Raw genomic sequence first — 15903 nt, forward strand, 5'->3', positions numbered from 1 at the left:
ATTGGTATAGCCACTATGGAGAACATTATGGAGATGCCTTAGAAAACTAAAAACAGAACTACCATATGATCCAGCAATCCCACTCCTAGGCATATACTCAGAGAAAACCATAATTTGAAAAGATAAATGCACCCCAATGTTCATTGCAGCACTATTTACAGTAGCCAGGATATAGAAGCAACCTAAATATCCATCAACAGGGGAATTGATAAAGAAGATGTGGCACATATATACAATGGAATATTACTCAGCCATTAAAAAAAACGAAATTGAGCTATTTGTAATGAGGTGGATAGACCTAGAGTCTGTCACACAGGGTGAAGTAAGTCAGAAAGAGAAAGAAAAATACTGTATGCTAACACATATATATGGAATTTAAGAAAAAAAATGTCATGAAGAACCTAGGGGTAAAACAGGAATAAAGACACAGACCTACTTGAGAATGGACTTGAGGATATGGGGAGGGGTAAGGGTAAGCTGTGACAAAGCGAGAGAGAGGCATGGACATATATACACTACCAAACGTAAGGTAGATAGATAGTGGGAAGCAGCCGCATAGCACAGGGAGATCAGATCGGTGCTTTGTGACCACCTGGAGGGGTGGGATAGGGAGGGTGGGAGGGAGGGAGATGCAAGAGGGAAGGGATATGGGAAAAGATGTACATGTATGACTGATTCACTTTGTTATAAAGCAGAAACTAATAAAAAAAAGATGTGGTACATATACCCAATGGAATATTACTCAGCCATAAAAATAATGCCATTTGCATCAACATGGATGGGCCTAGAGACTTTCATAATGAGTGAAATAAGTCAGACGGAGAAAGACATATGGTATGTCTTTCATAAAAATATCATATGTTATCACTTATATGTGATATCTAAAAAAAAGGGTACAAATGAACTTACTTACAAAGTAGAAGTAGAGTCACAGAAAAGAAACTTATGGTTACTAGGGGATAAGGGGTAGGGGGGAGGGATGTATTGGCAGAATGGGATTGACATATGCACACTACCATATAAAATAGATAATAGGGCTTCCCTGGTGGTGCAGTGGTTGAGAGTCCACCTGTTGATGCAGGGGATATGGGTTCGTGCCCTGGTTCAGGAAGATCCCACATGCCGCAGAGCAGCTGGGCCTGTGAGCCATGGCTGTTGAGCCTGCATGTCCGGAGCCTGTGCTCCACAACGGGAGAGGCTGCAATAGTGAGAGGCCCACATACAGCAAAAAAAAAAAAAAAAAAAAAAAAAAAAAAGATAAAACCTACTGTATAGCACAGGGAACTCTACTCAATACTCTGTAATGGTCTACATGGGAAAATAATTTTTAAAAAGAGTGGATATATGCACATGTATAACTGATTCACTTTGTTGTACACCTGAAATTAACACAACATTGTAAATCAACTATACTCCAATACAAATTTCTAAAAATAAAGGCACCCTGGATATTTAAAATAAAAAAAAAGCTTTTGCACAGTAAAGGAAACCATCAACAAAATGCAAAGACAAACTACTAAGCGGGAAAAGATATGTGCAAACGATACATCTGATAAGGGCTTAATATCCAAAATATATAAAGATCATACAAATTGATAACAAGAAAACAAACAACCTGATTAAGAAATGGGCAAAAAACCTGAATAGACATTTTTATAAAGATGACATAGAGATGGCCAACAGGCACATGAAAAGATGCTCAACATTACTTACCATCAAGGAAATGCAAATCAAAACCACAATGATATATTGACTCAAACCTGTCAGAATGACTGTTGTTGAAAAGACAACAAATAACAAGCATTGGGAAGGATGTGGCAAAAAAGGAACCCTGGTACACTGGTGGTGGGAATGTAAATTGGTGAAGCTACTGTGGAAAACAGTATGGAGATTCCTCAAAAAATTAAAAATAGAACTACCGTATGATGAGAAATTCCAATACTGAGTATTTATCCGAAGAAAATGAAAACACTATTTCTAAATGATAAATGCATGCTTATGTTCACTGAAGCATTATTTACAATATCCAAGATATGGAAGCAACCTAGATGCCCACTAATAGATGGATAAATATTACTCAACCATAAAAATGAATGAAATCTTGCCATTTGTGACAACATGGAAGAACCCAGAGGGTATTATGCTAAGTGAAATCAGTCAGAGAAAGACAAATACTGTATGACTTCACTTATATGTGGAATCTAAAAAACAAATGAACAAATATAACCAAACAGGAACAGTCACTGATTCAGAGAACAAACAGGTGGTTGCCAGAGGGGAGGGGATGGGAAAGGAACACAATAGAGGAACGGGATTAAGAGGTACAAACTAATATAACCAAAATCTTATAATAATAACTTTAAATGAAGTATAACCTATAAAAATATCATATCGCCATGCTGTACACCTGAAACTAATATTGTAAATCAACTACACTTCAATTTAAAAAATCAGATGGTCTTACCTTCACTCCCAAATCTATACACCTATCTTTATCTAATTCTAGCCCATGTTCTAGGTGCTGCATCTTTTTAAAATAGAAGGAATATCACTGTTCCCACTCAGGCCTAATCACCACCTCTGCTCTGGACCCCATTTCTTCTCCCTTTTCGTAGGTTTTGACCTGGAGGCATGGTTTCTCCCTGCTATAACATCAGCTTCCATCTACTGAATTATTCCATTCATACACAAACTTACTCAGTACCTCCTTTTTCCCCAAGCACCCATCCTGAGTATCACTAATTTCTCTTTCTAACAGCAAAACTTCTAGAAAGTATTATCTTTTTTTACTCTCTTCACTTTACTAACTTTGGCTTCCATCCCTACCACTACATTGAAACTTCTCTTTCCAAGGTCACCAGCCACCTTCATGTCACCAAACCCAAAAGACATGTCTATCTTCAGCTTTCTCATTCACCAAAGAATTTGACTCAGTTGACCACTCCCTCCTTCTTGAAATACTGTTTTATCTTTGCTTTCATGACACCATCCTCTGCTGATCCTGCTTGACCTCCTCTTTTATCTAACCTTTAACTTCTTGCTACCTAAACTGAGGTCAGGGGACCAGCGGCATTGACTGCAAATCTAAGAAGCTCCCAGATGCTAAGGCTCAGTCCCCTGACCTGCTGGATCAGAATATCAAATTAACAAGGTCATCAGGGAAAAGAAGGGAGATAAGATGGCAGAGTAGGACTTGAGCTGACCTCCTCTCACAAAAACACCAAAATCACAGCTAACTTCTGAACAGCCACTGACAAAAAAAAAAGACTGGACCCTACCAAAAAAGATATTTTACCTCCAAATACTAAGAAGAAGCCACAAGGAGACAGTATGAGGAGTGCTTTCGTTATATAATCAAATCCCAACCCTGCTGGGTGGGCAACCCACAAACAGGAAAATAATTATATCACAGAGGCAAACATACAATAAAGGTAGGAAACCATCCACACACAAATATATCAAATCCAGCAACTGTGAGAAGAGGAAAGTACAAATGCAAGAAGTGCATTTGAAACTAAGAAACAAGCAACTTAAAACAATCTTGTATATATATAGACTGCTACATCAAAACCTCATGGTATCGCGGGTGGAGACTGGGGGTGGCGGAGTGGGAAAGCTTCAGAGCCGTGGAGGAGAGCGCAGCAACAGGGGTGCAGAGGGCAAAGCGGAGACATTCCCGCATGGAGGATCGGTGCTGACCGGCACTCACCAGCCCGAGAGGCTTGTCTGCTCACCTGCCAGGGCGGGCGGGACTGGGAGCTGAGGCTCGGGCTTCGGTCGGAGAGCAGGGAGAGGACTGGGGTTGGTGGCGTGAGCACAGCCTGAAAGGGTTAGTGCACCATGGCTGGCTGGGAGGGAGTCCGGGAAAAAGTCTGGACCTGCCGAAGAGGCAAGAGACTTTTTCTTCCCTCTTTGTTTCCTGGTGCGTGAGGAGAGGGGATTAAGAGCATTGCTTAAGGGAGCTCCAGAGACGGGCACGAGCCGCAGCTAAGAGCGTGGACCCCAGAGACGGGCGTGGGAAGCTGGGGCTGCTGCTGCCGCCGCCAAGAGGCCTGTGTGCGAGCGCAGGTCACTGTCCATGCCCCCCTTCCGGGGAGCCTGTGCAGCCCGCCACTGCCGGGGTCCCGGGATCCAAGGACAGCTTCCCCTGGAGAGCGCATGGCGCGCCTCGAGCTGGTGCAACATCCCGCCGGCCTCTGCCGCCGCAGGCTCGCCCCACCTCCGTACCTCTCCCTCCCCCCGGCCTGAGTGAGCCAGAGTCCCCGAAGCGGCTGCTCCTTTAACCCCGTCCTGTCTGAGTGAAGAATAGACGCCCTCGGGTGACCTACATGCAGAGGCGGGGCTAAATCCAAAGCTGAGACCCGGGACCTGTGAGAACAAAGAAGAGAAAGGGAAATCTCTCCCAGCAGTCTCAGAAGCAGCGGATTAAAGCTCCACAATCAACTTGATGTAACCTGCATCTGTGGAATACATGAATAGACAACGAATCATCCCAAATTGAGGAGGTGGACTTGGAGAGCAAGATTTATGATTTTTTCCCCTTTTCCTCTTTTGTGAGTGTGTATGTGTATGCTTCTGTGTGAGATTTTGTCTGTACAGCTTTGCTTCCACCATTTGTCCTAGGGTTCTATCCGTCTGTTTTTTTTTTAATTTTTTTCTTAATAATTTTTATTTATTTTAATAACTTTATTTTATTTTATCTTTATTTTATTTTACTTTATCTTCTTTCTTTCTTTCCTTCCTTCCTTCCCTCCTTTAGACAACGAATCATCCCAAATTGAGGAGGTGGACTTTGAGAGCAAGATTTATGATTTTTCCCCTTTTCCTCTTTTTGTGAATGTGTATGTGTATGCTTCTGTGTGAGATTTTGTCTGTATAGCTTTCCTTCCACCATCTGTCCCAGGGTTCTATACGTCCATTTTTGTTCTTGTTTGTTTTTATTTTTTTGTAATAATTTTTTATTTTAATAAATTTATTATATTTTATCATACTTTATTCTATTTTACTTTATCTTCTCTCTTTCTTTATTTCCTACCTTCCCTCCTTCCTCCTTCCCTCCCTCCCACCTTTCTTTCTTTCTTTCCTTCTTTCTTTCTACTTCTACTAATTCTTTCTACTTTATCTCCCTTTTACTCTGAGCCGTGTGGATGAAAGGCACTTGGTGCTGCAGCCAGGAGTCAGTGCTGTGCCTCTGAAGTGGGAGAGCCAACTTCAGGACAATGGACCACAAGAGACCCCCCAGCTCACATAATATCAAATGGCAAAAATCTCCCAGAGATCTCCATCTCAACACCAGCACCCAGCTTCACTCAACAACCAGCAAGCTACAGTGCTGGACACCCTATGCCAAACAACTAGCAAGACAGGAACACCACCCCACCCAATAGCAGAGAGGCTGCCTAAAATCATAATAAGGCCACAGACACCCCAAAACACACCACCAGACGTGGACCTGCCCACCAGAAAGACAAGATCCAGCCTCATCCACCAGAACACAGGTACTAGTCCCCTCCACCAGGAAGCCTACAAAACCCACTGAGCCAACCTTAGCCACTGGGGACAGACACCAAAAACAATGGGAACGGGCTTTCCTGGTGGCGCAGTGGTTGAGAGTCCGCCTGCTGATACAGGGGACACGGGTTCGTGCCCCGGTCCGGGAGGATCCCACATGCCGCGGAGTGGCTGGGCCCGTGAGCCATGGCCGCGGAGCCTGTGCTCCACAATGGGAGAGGCCACAACAGTGAGAGGCCCGCGTACCGCAAAAAAACAAAAACAAAAACAAAAACAAAAACAACGGGAACTACGAACCTGCAGCCTGCAAAAAGGAGACCCCAAACACAGTAAGATAAGCAAAATGAGAAGACAGAAAAACACACAGCAGGTGAAGGAGCAAGATAAAAACCCATCAGACCTAACAAATGAAGAGGAAATAGGCAGTCTACCTGAAAAAGAATTCAGAATAATGATAGTAAAGATGATCCAAAATCTTGGAAATAGAACAGAGAAAATGCAAGAAACATTTAACAAGGACCTAGAAGAACTAAAGATGAATCAAGCAATGATTAGCAACACAATAAATGAAATTAAAAATACTCTGGATGGGATCAATAGCAGAATAACTGAGGCAGAAGAACGGATAAGTGACACGGAAGATAAAATAGTGGAAATAACTGCTGCAGAGCAGAATAAAGAAAAAAGTATGAAAAGAACTGAGGACAGTCTCAGAGACCTCTGGGACAACATTAAACGCACCAACATTCGAACTATAGGGGTCCCAGAAGAAGAAGAGAAAAAGAAAGGGACTGAGAAAATATTTGAAGAGATTATAGTTGAAAACTTCCCTAATATGGGAAACGAAATAGTTAATCAAGTCCAGGAGGCACAGAGAGTCCCTACAGAATAAATCCAAGGAGAAATACGCCAAGACACATATTAATCAAACTGTCAAAAATTAAACACAAAGAAAACATATTAAAAGCAGCAAGGGAAAAACAACAAATAACACACAAGGGAATCCCCATAAGGTTAACAGCTGATCTTTCAGCAGAAACTCTGCAAGCCAGAAGGCACTGGCAGGACATATTTAAAGTGATGAAAGGGAAAAACCTACAACCAAGATTACTCTACCCAGCAAGGATCTCATTCAGATTCGACAAAGAAATTAAAACCTTTACAGACAACCAAAAGCTAAGAGAATTCAGCACCACCAATGTAGCTTTACAACAAATGCTAAAGCAACTTCTCTAGGCAGGAAAAACAAGAGAAGGAAAAGACCTACAATAACAAACCCAAAACAATTAAGAAATAGTAATAGGAACATACATATCAATAATTACCTTAAATGTAAATGTATTAAATGTTCCAACCAAAAAACATAGACTGGCTGAATTGATACAAAAACAAGACCCATATATATGCTGTCTACAAGAGACCCACTTCAGACCTAGGGACACTTACAGACTGAAAGTGAGGGGATGGAAAAAGATATTCCATGCACATGGAAATCAAAAGAAAGCTGGAGTAGCAATTCTCAAATCACACAAAATAGACTAAAATAAAGCCTATTACAAGAGACAAAGAAGGACACTACATAATGACCAAGGGATCAGTCCAAGAAGAAGATATAAAAATTGTAAATATTTATGCACCCAACATAGGAGCACCTCATACATAAGGCAAATACTAACAGCCATAAAAGGGGAAATCGACAGTAACACAAACATAGGAGGTGACTTTAACACGTCACTTTCACCAATGGACAGATCATCCAAAATGATAATAAATAAGGAAACACAAGCTTTAAATGCTACATTAAACAACATGGATTTAATTGATACTTATAGGACATTCCATCCAAAAACAACAGAATATACTTTCTTCTCACATGCTCATGGGACATTCTCCAGGATAGATCATATCTTTTTTTTTTTTTTTTTTTTTTTTTTTTTTAAAAAGACACATTTATTCAGCGTCATGATCAGACTATTACATTTAGCAATCAACAGCATGGGTGCAAAAAAAAAAAATCTACATTAAAACCCTTTGTTGGAATGCTTTACACTTTCCACAGAACAGAAACTAAAATAACCTGTTATACAATTAGTCACAAATACAGTCCTCGAGTTTTGCCCATACACATGAGTATTGTCTAAAACATGTCTTCTTTGTAGCAGCTAGGCCCTGCCACCACTGTGCTTGGCTGAGTTCACAAATCTGTTGTAACCTGTAGCTTCCCTGTCACTTCTCTGGCTCTCCTCTCCTGCTAAGCTTTGTTTCCTGGCAGTAATCAAAACCTTCTGCCACTGCCATAGCTACTGCTGCTGCTGGAACCACCATAGCCACCTTGGTTTCGGGGTTTGGCAAAGTATTGGCCTCCACCACCATAGGGGCCAGAACTTCTGCCTCCAAAGTTTCCTCCTTTCATGGGTCCAAAATTGGAAGATTGATTGTTGTAACTGCCAAAATCATTGTAGCTTCCACCACCTCCAAAATTGCTTCCATCGTTACCAAATCCATTATAGCCATCCCCACTGCCACCATATCCACCACCACCACGGCTGCCACCAAAGCCACCTCGACCACTGAAGTTTCCTCCACGACCAAAGTTGTCATTCCCACCAAAACCACCTCCACGACCACCACCAAAGTTTCCAGAACCACTTCGACCTCTTTGGCTGGATGAGGCACTAGCCATCTCTTGCTTAGATAGGGCTTTCCTTACTTCACAGTTGTGGCCATTCACAGTGTGGTATTTCTGAATGACAATCTTGTCTACGGAGTCATGGTCATCAAAGGTTACAAAAGCAAAGCCTCTCTTTTTGCCACTGCCTCGATCAGTCATGATTTCAATCACTTCAATTTTCCCATACTGTTCAAAATAATCTCTTAGATGATGTTCTTCAGTGTCTTCTTTAATGCCACCAACAAAAATCTTTTTCACAGTTAAGTGGGCACCAGGTCTTTGAGAATCTTCTCTTGAGACGGCCCTCTTTGGTTCCACAACTCTTCCATCCACCTTGTGTGGCCTTGCATTCATGGCCGCATCCACCTCCTCCACAGTGGCATATGTGACAAACCCGAAGCCTCTGGAGCGTTTGGTGTTTGGATCCCTCATTACCACACAATCTGTGAGCGTTCCCCACTGCTCAAAATGGCTCCTCAGACTCTCATCGGTTGTTTCAAAGCTCAAACCTCCGATGAAGAGCTTCCGCAGCTGTTCGGGCTCTTTGGGTGACTCTGACTTAGACATGACGGCAGTGGAGGGGGGCGGGGGAGACGTTAACGATGCTTACTCGGCGGCGTCCACGAGCAGAAAGGAGTAATCTACCGAACGTATCTCTAGATCATATCTTGGGTCACAAATCAAGCCTTAGTAAATTTAAGAAAATTGAAATCCTATCAAGTATCTTTTCCGACCACAACACTATGAGACTAGATATCAATTACAGGATAAAATCTGTTAAAAAAAAAAAATACAAACAGGGCTTCCCTGGTGGCGCAGTGGTTGAGAATCTGCCTGCCAATGCAGGGGACATGGGTTCGAGCCCTGGTCTGGGAAGATCCCGCATGCTGTGGGGCAACTAGGCCCATGAGCCACAACTACTGAGCCTGCATGTCTGGAGCTTGTGCTCCAGAACAAGAGAGGCCGCGACAGTGAGAGGCCCGTGCACCATGATGAAGAGTGGCCCCCACTCGCTGCAACTAGAGAAAGCCCGCGCACAGAAACGAAGACCCAACACAGCCAAAAATAAATAATAAATAAATAAATAAATAAATAAATAAACACATGGAGGCTAAACAATACACTACTTAATAACCAAAAGATCACTGAAGAAATCAAAGAGGAAATCAAAAAATACCTAGAAACAAATGACAAGGTAAACACAACAACCCAAAACCTATGGGATGCAGCAAAAGCAGTTCTAAGAGGGAAGTTTATAGCAATACAATCCTACCTTAAGAAACAAGAAACATCTCAAATAAACAACATAACTTTACACCTAAAGCAACTAGAGAAAGAAGAGCAAACAAAACTCAAAGTTAGCAGAAGGAAGGAAATCATAAAGATCAGATCAGAAATAAATGAAAAAGAAATGAAGGAAACAAGAGCAAAGATCAATAAAATTAAAAGCTGGTTCTTTCAGAAGATAAACAAAGTTGATAAACCTTTAGCCAGACTCATCAAGAAAAAAAGGGAGACTACTCAAATCAACAGAATTAGAAATGAAAAAGGAGAAGTAACAACTGACACTGCAGAAATACAAAGGATCATGAGAGATTACTACAAGCAACTATATGCCAATAAAATGCACAACCTGGAAGAAATGGACAAATTCTTAGAAAAGCACAACCTTCTGAGACTGAACCAGAAAGAAATAGAAAATATAAACAAACCAATCACAAGCACTGAAATTGAGACTGTGATTAAAAATCTTCCAACAAACAAAAGTCCAGGACCAGATGGCTTCACAGGCAAATGCTATCAAACAGTTAGAGAAGAGCTAACACCTATCCTTCTCGAACTCTACCAAAATATAGCGGAGGGAGGAACACTCCCAAACTCATCTACCAAGCCACCATCACCCTGATACCAAAACCAGACAAAGATGTCAAAAAGAAAGAAAGCTACAGACCAATATCACTGTTGAACATAGATGCAAAAATCCTCAACAAAATACTAGCAAACAGAATCCAACAGCACATTAAAGGGATCATACACCATGATCAAGTGGGGTTTATCCCAGGAATGCAAGGATTCTTCAATATACACAAATCAATCAATGTGATACTCCATATTAACAAACTGAAGAATAAAAACCATATGATCCTCTCAATAGATGCAGAAAAAGCTTTTGACAAAATTCAACACCCATTTATGATAAAACCCTTCCAGAAAGTAGGCATAGAGGGAACTTACCTCAACATAATAAAGGCCATATATGACAAACCCACAGCCAACATTGTCCTCAGTGGTGAAAAACCGAAAGCATTTCCACTAAGATCAGGAACAAGACAAGGTTGCCCACTCTCACCACTATTACTCAATATTGTTTTGGAAGTTTTAGCCACAGCAGTCAGAGAAGAGGCAGAAATAAAGGAATCCAAATCGGAAAAGAAGAAGTAAAGCTGTCACTGTTTGCAGATGACATGATACTATATATAGAGAATCCTAAAGATGCTACCAGGGCTAATGAATGAATTTGGTAAAGTAGCAGGATACGTATTAATGCACAGAAACCTCCTGCATTCCTATACACTAATGATGAAAAATCGGAAGAAGAAATTAAGGAAACCCTCCCATTTACCATTGCAACAAAAAGAAATAATATCTAGGTATAAACCTACCTAAGGAGACAAAAGACCTGTATGCAGAAAATAAGACACTAATGAAAGAAATTAAAAATGATACCAATAGATGGAGAGATATACCATGTTCTCGGATTGGAAGAATCAACATTGTGAAAATGACTCTACTACCCAAAGCAATCTACAGATTCAATGCAATCCCTATCAAACTACCACTGGCATTTTTCACAGAACTAGAACAAAAACGTTCACAATTTGTATGTAAACACAAAAGACCCTGAATAGCCAAAGCAATATAGAGAACGAAAAATGGAGTGGGAGGAATCAGGCTCTCTGTCTTCAAACTATACTACAAAGCTACAGTAATCAAGACAGTATGTTACTGGTACAAAAACAGAAATATAAATCAATGAAACAGGATACAAAGTCCAAAGATAAACCCACACATGTATGGTCACCTTATTTTTGATAAAGGAGGCAAGCATATACAATGGAGAAAAGACAGCCTCTTCAATAAGTGGTGCTGGGAAAACTGGACAGCTACATGTAAAAGAATGAAATTAGAACACTCCCTAACACCATACACAAAAATAGACTCAAAATGGATTAAAGACCTAAATGTCAGGCCAGACACTATCAAACTCTTAGAGGAAAACATAGGTAGGCTGAACTCTCTATGACATAAATCACAGCAAGATCCTTTTTGACCCGCCTCCTAGAGAAATGGAAATAAAAACAAAAATAAAATGGGACCTAATGAAACTTTAAAGCTTTTGCACAGCAAAGGAAACCATAAACAAGACCAAAAGACAACCCTCAGAATGGGAGAAAATATTTGCAAATGAAGCAACTGACAAAGGATTAACCTCCAAAATTTACAAGCAGCTCATGCAGCTCAATATCAAAAAAACAAATAACCCAATCCAAAAGTGGGCAGAAGACCTAAATAGACATTTCTCCAAAGAAGATATACAGATTGCCAACAAACACATGAAAGGATGCTCAACATCATTAATCATTAGAGAAATACAAATCAAAACTACAATGAGATATCATCTCACATCAGTCAGAATGGCCATCATGAAAAAATCTACAAACAATAAATGCTGGAGAGGGTGTGGAGAAAAGGGAACCCTCTTGCACCACTGGGGGGAATGTAAATTGATACAGCCACTATGGAGAACAGTATGTAGGTTCCTTAAAAAACTGAAAATAGAGCTACCATATGACCCAGCAATCCCACTACTGGGCATATTCCTTGAGAAAACCATAATTCAAAAAGAGGCATGTACCACAATGTTCATTGCAGCTCTATTTACAATAGCCAGGACATGGAAGCAACCTAAGTGTCCATCGACGGATGAAAGGATAAAGAAGATGTGGCATGTATATACAATTGAATATTACTCAGCCATAAAAAGAAATGAAATTGAGTTATTTTCAGTGAGGTGGATGGAACTAGAGTCTGTCATACAGAGTGTAGTAAGTCAGAAAGAGAAAAACAAATACCATATGCTAACACATATATATGGAATCTAAAAAAAAAACGGTTCTGAAGAACCTAGGGGCAGGACAGGAATAAAGACGCAGACCTACTAGAAAATGGACTTGAGGATATGGGAAGGGGGAAGGGTAAGCTGAGACAAAGTGAGAGAGTGGCATGGACATATATACATTACCAAATGTAAAACCGATAGCTAGTGGGAAGCAGCCACATAGCACTGGGAGATCAGCTTTGTGACCACCTAGAGGGGTGGGATAGGGAGGGTGGGAGGGAGGGAGATGCAAGAGGGAAGAGATATGGGGATATATGTATGTGTATAGCTGATTCACCTTGTTATAAAGCAGAAACTAACACACCATTGTAACCAATTATACTCCAATAAAGATGTTAAAAAAAAAAAACTACAATGAGATATCACCTCACAGCAGTCAGAATGGCTATCATCAGAAAGTGTACAAACAGTAAATCCTGGAGAGGATGTGGAGAAAAGGGAACCCTCCTACACTGTTGGTGGGAATGTAAATTGGTACAGCCACTATGGAGAACTCTATGCATGTACCTAAAAGAGCTGAAAATAGAACTACCATATGATCCAGCAATCCCACTGCTGGGCATATATCTGGAGAAAACCATAATTCAAAAAGATATATGTATCCTAATGTTCACTGCCACACTATTTACAGTAGCCAAGACATGGAACAAACTAAATATCCATCAACAGACAACTGGATAAAGAAGATGTGGTACATATATACAATGGAATATTACTCAGCCATAAAAAATGAAATAATGCCATTTGCTGCAACACAGATAGATCTGGAGATTATCATACTAAGTGAAGTAAGTCAGACAGAGAAAGACAAATATATGATATCACTTATACGTAGAATCTTAAAAAATGATACAAATGAACTTATTTACAAAACAAAAACAGATTCACAGACTTCAAAAACAAACCTATGGTTACCAAAGGGGAAAGCTGGTGGGGAGTGATAAATTAGGAATTTGGGATTAACATATACACACCACTATATATAAAATAATAAACAAGGATCTACTGTATAGCCCAGGGAGCTCTACTCAATATTTTGTAATAACCTATAAGGAAAAAGAATCTGAAAAAGAATGGATATATGTATAACTGAATCACTTTGCTGTATATCTGAAACTAACACAACATTGTAAATCAACTATACTCCAATATAAAATTAAAATTACAAAAATAAATAAATAAAAATGGCAATCTGAATACAAGCTGAATATCAGAGGCTTTGGGAAAAGCACATCATAGGTCAGTAGAACCGGCAGTGCCATAATAATTACCATAGAAGTTCTAACTTAAAACCCAATACAGAGGGAGGAAAAGAGAAGTTAAGCTAAAAACAGAGTCAACTTATGGTAGGGAACACAGAATAAAGAGTTATTAATAATAGTTGAAATCTAATTAAATGACTCATTTAATTAAAAAAACCAAAAACAAGATCACCAGGTAATTCCTGGGACATTAAAGTTTTAGAATCGTTGTTCTAAATGTTGCTGTGCCCCAGGGCCCTGTGCTATACTCTCCTACTAGGTGACACCATCCGGGCTCAGAGTTTCAAATTTTATAATTATATATATATATATATATATATATATATATATATATACACACACACACACACACATACTTTTTTTTTTTTTTTTTGGCCACCCTGCTCGGCTTGCGGGATCTTAGTTCCACGACCAGGGATGGAACCCAGGCCCATTGCAGTGGAAGTGCAGAGTCCTAACCATTAGATCACCAAGGAATTCCCATTACTATGGATTTTTTTTTACATCTTTATTGGAGTATAATTGCTTGACAATGTTGTGTTAGTTTCTGCTGTATAACGAAGTGAATCAGCTATACATATACATATATCCTCATATCTCCTCCCTCTTGCATCCCCCTCCCACCCTCCCTATACCACCCCTCTAGATGGTCACAAAGCACCGAGCTGATCTCCCTGTGCTATGCAGTTGCTTTCCACTAGCTGCCTATTTTACATTTGGTAGTGACTACAGATTTTTTAATCTCCAAATCTCTCTCTCTGTAGCTCTTACCTCCCTCCTAAATTCCAGATTCATATAAACAACAGCCTACATGATGTCTCCATTTGGATGGAGTTTCAAATATTTCAAAGTTAATGTTGAAAACAGAAGCCTTCTCCCATCTCACTATGTAGCCCCACCAAAAAAGGACAGCTAAGTTTACTGAATACCTGTTACAGGTAGTAACCTAAGTGCTTAACATGTAACAGCTGCTTTAGTCCTCACATCACCACCACCAAGAGACAGTTACTATTATTGTCCCCATTTTACAGAAGAGTAATTGAGAGAGAGGGCATAAGTAACTTGCCCACAATCATACATCTCCTAAGTATCACACCGAGGATTTGAAGTTAGGTAATTTGAGTCCAGAATGTTCCTGTTATACCCTTCAATTTCATCCAACCCAGAGCTCAAAGAAATCTAAAAGTCATCATTTATTTCACCATCACCCACTCCTAATCCCGTGCATTACATTTTCAAACACTATCTGGAATTCATGTATTTCTATCTCCATGGCCACCCACTCTTTTCCAAGCCATCATTTTGCTCGTGCATTCATTAATCTCCTAACTGGTCTCCCTCCTTCCACTCTACCTGGTATTCTCTCATAGCAGTAAGTTTTTTATAGAAAGAATCTGTTGTCAGTGCCTTGTTTAAACCCTTTCATGGGCTGCCATATGCTTGACCTGAGCCCTGCCTTCTCCAGCCTATGCCTGACTTGAGCCTCAGGGGCTCTTGTTCCTCAAACATACCAAGTGCATGTCCCAGCCCACTCCCAGGGTCTTTGCTCTTGCTGTTCTGTTGGATCAAATTCATCTTCCTTTCTCCCAGCTCCCCCTCATTCGGCAGGTCTCAATTCTCATGTCACCTCTTTTCAACAACTCTTTATAAAACAGTCACTCTATTATAGCCCCATTTCCTTCATTGCACTTAACACATCTGAATCTGAGAAAAAAATATAAGTAAATCTAAAGCCGTGGAGAATGTACTAGTCTACCTAGGTTCAAATTCTGGCTTTACCCTGTAACCTCCCTGTGGTCTCTCTCCTCATCTATTAAAAAGGAGTATAATAAGAGTGCTGTGATGAGTAACATCAATGCCTGGCATATACTAAGTACTATTTAAGCATTTGCTGTAATGATTAGGTACACTTGAAGGCAAGGACCTTGCTCCTGATTGTCTCTATATTCCTAGCACTTAGAACACCCAGTTTACCAAAGTTTGTCAAACGAATGACTGTTGTTCCTCTTCATTGTTCCATTCATATTAGTGATAGGATCTACCATTTTCCCAATGTTTTAGTGATGTTTTTCCCTGGGATCACCAATTAATGTGTCTTCATGGTCTATTTTACATGCATTTATTTTATTCTATTCACAGCGACAATTGTCATACCACCTACAAAAAGTACAAAAGCCTAAACCATTTTCCAATACCAGGTCAGAGCCAAGGTGCAAAAGAGGAACTATACAGTAAATTACAAGAAGAGTTCAGGTGTCCCATACGAAGCATGCTGCCTG

The 15903-nt window shown here is 40.3% G+C and overlaps 1 pseudogene; it reads right to left on the minus strand.

Annotated features, from left to right (window-relative positions):
- Window positions 1-7507: 7507 nt before the first annotated feature.
- On the minus strand, window positions 7508-8832 carry LOC132477368 (heterogeneous nuclear ribonucleoprotein A1-like; annotated as a pseudogene).
- Window positions 8833-15903: the final 7071 nt, after the last annotated feature.

Source organism: Mesoplodon densirostris, chromosome 17, assembly GCF_025265405.1.
Source record: "Mesoplodon densirostris isolate mMesDen1 chromosome 17, mMesDen1 primary haplotype, whole genome shotgun sequence".
NCBI lineage: Eukaryota > Metazoa > Chordata > Mammalia > Artiodactyla > Ziphiidae > Mesoplodon > Mesoplodon densirostris.